The sequence below is a fragment of the Chinchilla lanigera genome, unplaced genomic scaffold (genome assembly GCF_000276665.1).
Source record: "Chinchilla lanigera isolate Chin_1 unplaced genomic scaffold, ChiLan1.0 scaffold00057, whole genome shotgun sequence".
NCBI lineage: Eukaryota > Metazoa > Chordata > Mammalia > Rodentia > Chinchillidae > Chinchilla > Chinchilla lanigera.
In genome coordinates, this window is record NW_004955458.1 from 1850197 (window position 1) to 1861931 (window position 11735).

The following is an 11735-nucleotide window of genomic DNA, read 5'->3' on the forward strand; positions in this document are numbered from 1 at the left end:
AATAAGAATGTATTGAAGTTGGGTATGGTGGTGCATTCTGTAATCTCAGCACTTGGGAGACTGAGGCAGGAGGATCGCCATGAGTTCAAGGCCCTGTCTCAACCTTCCCCTCCCCAGAAAACCAAAACCCAAACCAAAAAAAGTGCTTTTATTCTTTACTTTTTAATTTTAATTCATATATATATTTGAGACAGGGTCTTACTATGTAGTCCAGGCTGGCCTTGAACTTACTATGTGCCCAATGCTGGCCTCAAACTTGTGGTGATCCTCCTGCCTCAGCCTCTGAGTGCTGGGATTATAGGTGTGAATCACCAGTTTTTAGTTTTTCATATCAGCAAAACAAAGCAATGTTGACTTGTCAGATTTCTTTGCAGCAGTTTTGGGATACAAACATACTTTTAAAAAATTGATCATTGATATACACACACACACACACACACACACACACACACACACACACATTTTCTAACTTTAAACTATTTTTCATTTGTTCACTCGTGCTATGGATCCACTTGCTGCCAGATTGTATTATTAATATTTCATTTAAGTTTTTGCCTCAATGCTTTCGAGTAGGAGAGATTCGTCTGTATTTTCTCTTTTGATAGACACTCTTGAGATTTTAAATAAAAACTGGCTTTGCTAAGTATTTGCAAATTTTCTTTGTCTGCTCTGGAGCAGCTTGAATGGAATTGGGCTGCTTCAAGGGGCAGTAGAATTCACTTGTCTCAAACCCCCTGGGTTTCGTGCTTTCTTTTTTATTATGAATTAGCTCTTGCTATTGTCTACTCTTCTACAGTAATGTAGATATGTTTATGTGGTTTGTATCTACTGGGGCCAATTTTCTTGGCAATGTTACATTCTTATTCTTATTTCCTATTCTGGTTTCCTCATGCCCATTCTCTTTCTCTCTCTGTTTTCCCCCAAATAAGTAGTTCTTGGATATTTCAAATTTCGTTTCTATATTTTCTGTCTTCTATTTAGATAACCTCTGATTTTACTAATTTATTTTTTCTGTTTTCATTAAATTACTTTTCATTTACTTATATTTATTTTTGATGTCTAATTACTTAATTACTTTAAAAACTTATTTGATCTATGTAAATATTACATTTTTGAAATTTCCTATAAATAATCTCCTTAGCTGTATCTCATAGATTTTGATATCTTGGTTGTTATTGTGTTCTAGATATTCAGTAATTTTACTTTCCTCTTTGAAGCGAGAGTTGTTTAAAAAGGGTTTTAAATTCCTATATGCTATGAGGTTTTTTTTTTTTTTTTGATAATGTAGTTCTTTACTTAATTTCTAGTTTTATTGCTTTATGATTGGAGAAATTTCATTTACATTATTTCTACATTTTAGAGTTTGTTAGAGTATTAGTCAATGGTGTAGAAGTGGATAGAGACTACCTGGGTACATTTACCCTGAAATAAATATGGACTGATATTAAGATCAATATTCTGATTTTTCATTCTTTGCCTACCTTTTTACTCTCAATGAAAGTATTTATTAAAAAAAAAAAGAAAGTATTTATTATTTATTTGTTTATTTACAGTACTAGGGATTGAAACCAAGACTTTCACACTGAGCTATATCCCCAGGCCTTAAAAAAATTTCTTTTGGGGGACAAGGTCTCACTGTGTCTCTGAGTTGCCCAGGCTGGGCTCAAACCTGTCATTCTCCTACCTCAGCTTTCCAGAATGCTGGGATTACAGGCATGAGCCCCTGTGTCTGGCATATTTAAAAGTGTTTGAGTTATTTGTGAGTAAAATTTTTTCTTTTGCATTTTGTGTATTTCCTACTAAAAAGACATTTTCACTGTCACATCAATGCGATAATTAAAATCAAGAAATAAACATTTGACACATTATTGTTATCATGTTACCATCTAAACCACAGGCTCCATTTAAAACTATCTAGTTGTTCCAGTAACCTTATGACAAAAAGATCCAGTCCAAGATTATACATAGTGTTTATTTGTCACAGTTCCTCAGTTGTTCCTTAGTGACATTGCTGCTTTTGAGGATCATGGGCTGCTTATTTAGTATAGACTGCCTCTCAATTTGGGTTCATCTGATGATCCTCACAATTAGACTCAGGTTCTGCATCGTTAGCAAGAATATCAAGAAGTTATACTGTATTCTTCACACTGCACTCTACTAGGTAGCACATGTGTCAGTCAGCTTTCCCACTTCTGGGACCAAATACCTGATACCCACAATTTAAAGGAGCAAATGGCTCATTGGGCCCATGGTTTCAGAGGGTTCAGTCTGTGGCTGGCTAGCTCCAAGGTGCAAACATCATGGCAGAAGGGTGTGGCAGGGCTGGGGATGTAGCTCAGTGACACAGCACCTGCCCGGGGTGTGCAGGACCTTGAGTTTGATTCCCAGTACCGGAAGAAAAAGAGGAGGAGGAAGAGGAATAGAGGAGAAGGAGGAGAAGGAGAGAAGAAGAGAAGGAGAAGGAGAAGAAGAAGAAGAAGAGGAAGAGGAAGAAGAGGAAGAAGAGGAAGAGGAAGAAGAGGAAGAAGAAGAGGAAGAAGAAGAAGAGGAAGAAGAAGAGGAAGAGGAAGAAGAGAAAGAAGAGGAAGAAGAAGAGGAAGAAGAAGAGGAAGAAGAAGAGGAAGAGGAAGAAGAGAAAGAAGAGGAAGAAGAGGAAGAAGAAGAGGAAGAAGAAGAAGAGGAAGAAGAAGAGGAAGAAGAAGAAGAGGAGGAAGAGGAGGAAGAGGAAGAAGAGGAGGAAGAGGAGGAAGAGGAAGAAGAAGGAGAAGAAGGAGAAGGAGAAGGAGAAGGAGAAGGAGGAGAAGGAGAAAGGGAAGGAGAAGGAGAAGGAGAAGGAGAAGGAGGAGAAGGAGAAGGAGAAGGAGAAAGAGAAGAGTGTGGCAGATTAAAGCTGTTCAACAGAGGGAACAGTGTGAGGAAAAGGAGCCAGGACCAGATATAGACTGCAACATCATGTCTTCATGACTCATCCAGATACACCCAGAAGTGTGCTTTACTAAGTCTCTCGGCAGCTTCCCATCTCCAGTTCTGACACTTTGCTTCAGCCATCCAGCCAATCAGGGTGACGGTTAAAGTTGGTCATTGCAGTACTGCAGATGATTTCAGTTTATCTCTGTACTGTGATGTTAACTTTGATCACTGATTAAGGTGGTGTCTGCCAGGTTTCTCCCTTGTCAAGTTACTCATTTTCCTCTTTATAATTAATAAGTATCTGTGGGAAGTTACATTGAGAATATGTAAGTATTCTATTCCTTATCAAAAGTCTCACAATTAGTTATAGCCATTATTGATGTTTCTTGGCTGAATTACTACTATGATGGTTACCAAACAGTGATTTTCTTTTTTTTTGTTTTTTTCTCTGGTATTGCAAACAGTGATTTTTCTAGTTCAGTTATCCTTCTATATACATTAGTTGCCATTCCACTGTAAGAAAAATTTTCACATCTCCATTCATTCATTCATTCATATCAGTATAGACTCATGGCTTATTTGTTCAATGAATTCTTTTTTTTTTGGTTTTGGTTTTTCTCCCGTACCGGGAACCGAACTCAGGACCTTGCGCTTGCCAGGCAGGCGCTTTGCCGCTGAGCTAAATCCCCAGCCCCTGTTCAATGAATTCTTATTCATTCAATAAATTATCTATTCAATGAATTTTATTGTTCGCTATTATGATTTTTTTTTTTTTTGTTTGTTTTTTCTTCTGGTACCAGGAATCGAACTCATGACCTCGTGCTTGCCAGGCAGGTGCTGTGCCACTAAGCTAAATCCCCAGCCCCTATGATGTTTTCTAATATTTTTCTTTTTCATTGAACTTAGCCGGAGACTACTCATTAACATTAAGACTAAGCTGGTTTTCTTGTTAGTTTCTGAACTCCTTGCATGTCTCCAACATTCTTTAAGTGCTTTCTTACCTTCGGTATTACAATGTATTCCAGGCTCATCATGTACTTTTCTTAGCCGTTTCTGCAAAGATCCTTGTTCTCTTTATAGTATTTGGAAATAAAGATATAGGTTCTATGTATTCTTATTGTTCTTGGAATGTTACTGCTTCTGGGGACTCTCAAGGGTCAAGCCGGGATATGTATGTATGTATTTATTTATATATGTGTGTATGTCGGTACATTTCTACAGATAATATACACTTACATCTATATGTATTTCTACATGTTTGTTTATATTGAAAGGCATAGCTTCTCACTGTTTCCTCCAATTCCAGTCTAACACCTTGGAGTTCAGGCTCAGGTGGCGGACACTTTCTTATCACCTGTTTTGACACTTTGCTTCAGCTGTCCAGTAATCCCACATGTCCTACCCAAGCAGATGGCCACCTTACTCATGTCTACTTATGGGCTTTCCTACTGAATTATTCAGGAAGGAAGGCAGGAATGCAAACAGACAGGAAGACAGCATAAAGCACTTACTTTATTCTTGACATTTTTTTAAATCAAGTGTTATAGTTGGGTTTTGTTTTATGATCCAACATGAGAATCTTTTGCTTTTAAGACATGAATTTGTGCTATCTTTATTTCTTCACACAAAAAGTGTGTTTGGTAGGGACTGGGGATTTAGCTCAGTGGCACAGTGCCTGCCTGGCAAGCTCAAGGTCATGAGTTTGATTCCCGGTACCTGGAAAAAAAACAGCAAAAAAAAAAAAAAAAGTGTGTTTGGTAATAGTTTTATCTTCCTAATTTTATCTTTCCATTTTATTTATTTATTTATTTTTGGTACCAGGAATCGAACTCAGGACCTTGTACTTGCCAGGCAGGCATTTGTGCTGCTGAACTATCTCCCTGGCCCTTATCTTTCCATGTTAACAGCTTTTAAAATTATATTTTGCTATACGATCTATGTTTCTTTTTTTATGTATGGTTTGATAATACAAATATGCATTATTTATTTGCAGTGCTATTGATTATCCCTATAACCATAGCTGCAAATGATGTACCTAATTCCTTCTTTGCTTAGAGTGATTACCTCTACTAGCAGGGATTAAAATATTGTATTTCCACTTTCCCCTTCCTCCTCTTTACCATTCATTTTCATGGCTTATATTATTGCTACTACTTCTAGTGATGTACTTTATACTTTTATTTCTTGATTTAGCAGGTGAAAAGTAGTTTTTGATTCTCCAACTATAAAAGTTGTATAAATGGGTCTGCTTAAACTAATGCTCCTTTCTCTTCTTTCCCCATTTGGATCTTTTTTTTCATGCTGAGAATTGAACTCAGGATCTTGTGCTTGCCAAGCCGGTGCTGTACCGCTGAGCTATATTCCCGGCCCCGTTTGGATCTTTTGATTCATTCTCATAGGTTATAGCGTTTACTCTTTGCTCTGTAACCATAATTTCTGTAGCAATTTTAGCTTTGTCCTGCACTAAAGTGGCTTTAGCTCCCGCAGCTAATCCTTTTACCTTATTTTCTCCATTTATCTCATGGCCAGGTGAAGTTTATGTTCTAATATATTTTTTTTCTTTTGAGAAACAGTTCATAGAAATGAAGTTCCCTGAATTCTGGCATGCTTGAGAATATTTTCCTGTTGTCTTATCCTGGTAAAGCAGTGTAAGTACGGGTCTTGTAGGGATTTTCCTCTGTCTTTGGTGTTTAAGTCTGGAGCCAGTCTGATTTTTGCCCTCTTCTGTACATGTGTTCATATTTTGCCTGGATACTGAAGTGATTCCTTTTGCTTTGCTTTGAAATAATTAATTTTAATTGACACATAATAATTGTACATATTTGGGGGGTACAGAGTGATATTTCAATACATGTAAGCAATACATGTGATGGGTAGGTTAGGGTAATTAGATCAGATAATTTGATATGTTCATCACCTTAAACAGTTATCATTTTTTTATGTTGAGAACATGCAAAAATCCTCTCTCTTAAGCTATTTTGAATATGCAATTACTTGTTGTCAGCTATGGTTATCCTGTTGTGGCATAGAACCTCAGAAGCTATTTTTCCTGTCCAGCGCACCCCTGTGTCCATTAACTATCTTTCTATCCTCTCTTTCCCTCCAAAGGAGGGGGATCTTTCTTGATCTTTGAAAATAAGAAAAGGCCAGTTCTCAGAATTGGCCGTTTTGAGTTAGTTTTCCTTTCAGACTGTAGCTTCATCTTTTCTTTTTAATTTTTGAAGTAAAAAGTTTTACTCATGGTAAAAATGTGTGTAAGAAAATTTACCATCATAATCTTTCAAGTGTACAGTTCATCGTCCTAAGTATAGTCACACTGTTGGGCGACCATTCAGTCTCTGGATCCTTTTTTGTTTTGTTTTGTTTTTGTGAGACAGGGCATTAGTATGTAGCTCAGGCTGACCTTAAACTTATTATGTAGCCCAGCTGGCATTGAGCTCATGGCGATCCTCCTGCCTCAGGCTTGTGTGTTCTAAGATTACAGGCCTGTGCCCTAGCGCCTGTTTCTGAAACATTTTTCAGCTTCTAAAAGTGAAAATCTATATTCATTAAACTCCCCATTTTCCCTTCCCCAAAGCCACGTTCAAGTTTTCTTTTATTTTTATTTTATGTATATATATATATATATATATATATATATATTTTTTTTTTTGTCTTTTTGAGACAGGGTCTCGCTGTACAGTTCAGCTGTGAGCTCACTTTGTAGCCCAGGCTGGTCTCGAACTTGCAACAATCCTCCTGCCTCAGCCTCCCGAGTGCTGGGATTTCAGGTGTGCGCCACCAGGCCCTGCTAAGTTTTCTTTTATTTTTAAAGAACATTTTCTTTATTATATTTTCCTCGTTCATGTGTCTAGTTCTCTTTTTCAGGAGCTTTCTGATACACACGGTGGGACACTTCTGGGTGCCTCGCTTATTTTTGAGAAGCTTGTGCTTTGCTTCTGACTGTGATCCATCCATATTGGGAACACCATGTCAGGCAGGCGCAGCGCCGCTGAGCTATATCCCCGGCCCTGAACACCGTGTCAGCATTCTCTCTGAATCTGATTCTGATTCACTTACTCTGGTGAAACTTCTTCACGGAAAGTGTTATTTGGGGTTCCAATGCTTTTTATTCTTCTCTAAGCTAACATTTACACGTCTATCTTTATTTTTCTTGTAGGCATCAGTTCGGTTGGCTTTAGAGATATGAAGTTGGAAGATAATGCCTTTCATTCCTCCTTCTTAATCTTGGAAGGTGTTATTAAGTGCTTCTCTCACTCCTTTGTATAGAATTTACTTAGAACATCCCTCATGTCTGAACTTTCATAGCCCCAGAAACTGGCAAAACAATGGCAAACCCAGAAATAAGCTTGTTTTCATTAAACAAGTGTTTCCAGTCAGTTCATGGATTTGGAGTGGGAAGGGTGGTAGCAGGCTGTGCTTAGCCTTCGAGCTTGTACTCATGCTTGCAAGAAGCTTGAGTAGTTCTTTCCATGGTGTCCCTCCCTCACACTAGGGTAACACGTGGGTGTCTACAGACCCATACCACTAGGGGGAGCTGTCTGCCTCTGCTTTCCTGTGGCTCCTTTGGACGCCTGCTGTTGCCCCAGGGTTGAAAGAGATTTCATCAGGGCTGGGGTTTGATCTGAAACAGTATCTGGAGATGTTTTCCCTCTATCAGGCTTCATTGCCATCACTGCATTGAAAGTCACCAGTTTGTGGGTGTGAGATGGTTGAAAAGTTTTCTCTCTTTTGAGGGGAGCCAATTTGGAGTAGGTTGGGGTGCTGTAAGCAGCCGACACTGTAGCTGGGTGGGGAAGGTAGGAGGAGTGTGCAGTTGTGACCTACTTATTTTCTGGTGAGGAGAACAGACAATAAATAAGTGAATTATGTAGGACTGAGTGAGAAATGGTAAGAACAAAACAGGGTAGGGAATATGTGGGGGAAAGTTGCAATTTTAGAAAGACTAGCCAGTAAAGGCCCTCCTGAAAAGTAGCCTTTGCATACGGATCTGGAGAAAGTAAACGAGTGAGCCATGCAGGTACTGGAGAGGAATGTTCTAGGAAGGAAGGAAAACAAGGTTCTTGAGGCAGGAACATGATGGATGTGTTTGGGGAAAAGCAAGAAGGCCAGTGTAGATGGAGCAGAGTAAAAGGGACTCAATAATGGGGACAACATCAGAGAAGAAATCGCAGCTAGATCCTGGAGGAAGTTCTTGGTGACACAGGAAGTCTTTGGAGGGTTCTCAGCAAAGAAGTGGTGTGAGGTAACATGAGTGGTCACTTAAAAATGGCTGCTGTGTTGCACATATGCTGGGGGAGGAGCAAAGATGGAACCGGGGAGAACAGTTGTGAGGAAATGACAACAATCCAGCAAAATACGGTGGTGGCTCGGATGGGCCAGAACAGTGAAAGAGCAGGGGTAGGACGGGCTCCAGAGAGGAAGACAGTGGAGGAGGTGGAAAGGTACCCCGGGGCAGGAAAGATATGAATAATACACAGAGGAACATTTACGAAGTAGGAACTATTTCCTTGTGGCTTGTGGGGAGGGTGCATGAGGCAGAACAGGAGAAATGAGTTCAGAAGGTAGGTGGGAGCCAGATCATGGATCACCTTGAATGGGAGGACTTCCGTCTGTCGTCCTAATCTTAGCCTGTGAGGCCTTGAGGTGCCTGAGATATGATGAGAACTTCCTATTTCCCTTATTTATTTTATTCATTATAAACGTTCTTGCCACCATTCCTTTAGTCCAAGCGTTTATTCCTGCAAACATTCTTTATCACCTGGTCCTATGCCCTCTCCGTTCCATACTCTTCTATTTTGGAAATACTCTATATTCCTTCCCTCTGTACTTTGCCTTCTGTTTGCTCTCTTCCCTTATTCCAACCTCTGCACCTTAAACTGTGAGTGAAGAAATGCACAGTGCACAGCTTCCTGGGCAGGAGCACGCTCAGTGAGATCAAGGAAGTGATCTTCTGTGTGGAGGGAAGAGACCCAAATCATAAGGCGGAGGTAGAGATGAGCCAGGCTCATGCAGGACTCCCCAAGAGATGCTCAAAGTCAGGAAGGGTCAAACAAGCTGCAGATGGGGCATCCTCTAATTGGCATCCGGCATCTAATGTTTCAGAACCTCTTTCTGGTCCCAGGATGATCAACCTTTTTAATTTAAAGATGATTCTGATGTAGGATGAAGTGGACTACATTCTTTTTTTTTTTTTTTTTGGTAGTCCTGGGGATTGAACCCAGGACCTTGGGGGACACCGGTAAACACTCTAGCGCTGAGCCACACCCTCAGCCCCAGGGCTACAGTCTTTAGAAAACATCTTTGATCTGGACAGATTTTTGTTTCCTGAGCTCCCCCTGCCCTGGAGCAGGGCTAAAGATAAAGGGAATTTGGAGTGCTCAGCCTGTTTGAACCGGAGATTAAGGGAAACAGTAACCTGCTGCTTTAGTTACTTTTCTCCTTGCTATATCATTTGAGTTGATTGGAGGGTCTAGAGCAGAATCCATCGCCAGAAATTCTCTTGGGACATAAGGAACTCTCTTTTTTTCTGGTTTCTTTGAGACAGGGTCTCGCTATATAGCTCCAAGTGGGCCTTGAACTCACTATGTAGCCCAGGCTGGCCTCGGACTCAAAATGATCCTCCTCCTTCAGCCTCCTGAGTGCTGGGATTACAGGAATGCACTGTCACACCTGGTGAGTAATTCTTATTCTTTGCAGTGGAATTACCTTCTTAGAAATGTTAGGCCCAGGCTAAAGATAAAGGGAATTTGGATTGTCTAGCCTGTTTGAACTGGAGATTAAGGGAAACAGTAGCCTGCTGTTTTAGTTACTTTTCTCCTGCTGAGACAAAAATACCTGACACCCAAAGTTAAAGGAAGAAAGGTTTATTTAGCTTACAGTTTGAAGAGGTTTCAGTCCATAATTGGCTGGCTCGAAGGTAGGGTGGCTTCGCAGAGGAAAACAATTCATGGTGGGCAGAAGACAGCAAAGCAACAAGGGAGGACTACAGCCCTTCCATCCCTTTTATTTTATGCAGGTTACTCAGGGTGGGTAGCACTCACACCCTTAATCCTAGTGCCTATGACCCTAGCACTGCACCACCAATCAATCCCAGGGTCACACACTCTAAATCCAGAACCTCTGAAAAAGCCCCATGTATGAGTGCATGAGGCTTTGTCAGGACATCTGGACACAAGCCATAACAACTGCTGAAAGGGTGAGTTTCAGAATGAGGTGAGTTTCAAAATTTAGTAGTTTTTGGGGGTTACCGTGAACAGGTAGCACCACCAACTGGTGGCTTAAAACATCATACATTTATTGTCTCATAGTTCTGGAGACTAAAATCCAAAATCTACATGGTCAGCAGGACCATGCTTTCTGAAATATGTAGGGGAGAATCTTTTCTTGCCTCTTCTTCTGGGGTTGGTTCAAAATCCTTGGTATTCTTTGTCTTGTAGATGGATCATCCCTGTCTCTGCCTCTATTATGACAGGGTTGTCTATTATGGTGCATCTTCATATCAGCTTCTGTCTGTGTCTATGTCCAAGTTTCCCTCTTCTAGCATGGATGAGGGGCCACCTTACTCCAATGTGACCTCAACTAATTACATTAGCAGTGAACTTATTTCCAAATAAAGTCACATTCTGAGGTGTGGGGATGAGTAGGATCTCAACCTGTGCTTTTGGGGAACAAAATGCAACTCACAGTAGGACAACTACTGACTCAAGGGTAAAATGCTCTGTTTTCTCAGTGTTGATTGCAATATGCTCTCAGAGGGGCCTGTTCCTGAGGATGACCCTTGTGTCCTTGAGTTGGAGCACAGGTACAGCGGTAAAGAGGGAAATGCATTTTTTCATTCCTTTCAAACAATCTATGCTAAAACTCCCTACCCCCAGGAAAGAAGTGGAGAAAAGCAGGTGGGGTAGGAGGAGGGACAGTCTAGATCAAGCATTTTGGGGATGCTAAAGAACAGATTGGCTATATGCCCATCCCGGGGAGGGAGCAGGCAGGAGTTCAGATTATTCTTTTCTGGTTTACCCGTGTGCAAGTTGCAGATGTGGTCTGTGGTGGAGGGACATAATAGGTGCAGGTGGAGGTGACCAAGATCCCTTGGAGAGATGGGGAACATAATTCACACATCTAAAACATAGTCATAAACAGTTTCTATGCATTATCTCTCAAGGATTTGAATGTTCTCAGTTGGTTTTTTTAGTCAAGTGCTGGTTATCATTCTAGTGGCTATTATTTTACTCTCTGATCTAATTAACCATCGCTGTTCACTTAGCTCAGTGCGGACTGGCTAGAAGGCAGGAAGGATGCGTCTCTAATATAAGTACTAGAGAGCAGCTCTCATAGCAACGGTGTAGGCTTTGATTCTATCCATGAAGATGAGTCCTGGTTCTTTGGAGGTTGCTATAGGTGTTGAAAGTGCTCAGATGTTATTAGGAGCCATGTGGGAATAGGAGGCTGATGAGAGCTAGAGTGGCGTTTGGACTGGAAGGAGGCTCAGCACACGTGGACATTGCTGGGTGTGAATAAAAAGACTTGTTAGAGGCTCTGCCTTGTGGGCAGGGTGAGGCTGGGCCAGGACACTGTGGCGCTCTGTCAGGGCTGCTCTACCTACTGCTCCTCAAGGACCCGCCCCACAGAGTACAGACACACAGTGAATTAGATACTCTCAGTTTAATGGCTCTGGGATGAAAAGGTGTATGGTTTTGTGTCCAGTGACCTTGATTCTTTTCAGCTTTTATTTGAAAGGCAGTTGAGAACGGATATTTTGCAGTATGCTTATACTTCTGTTTATAGCTGGAAGGAAAGCAGAGATGAAGATGAGGCTTCCCATC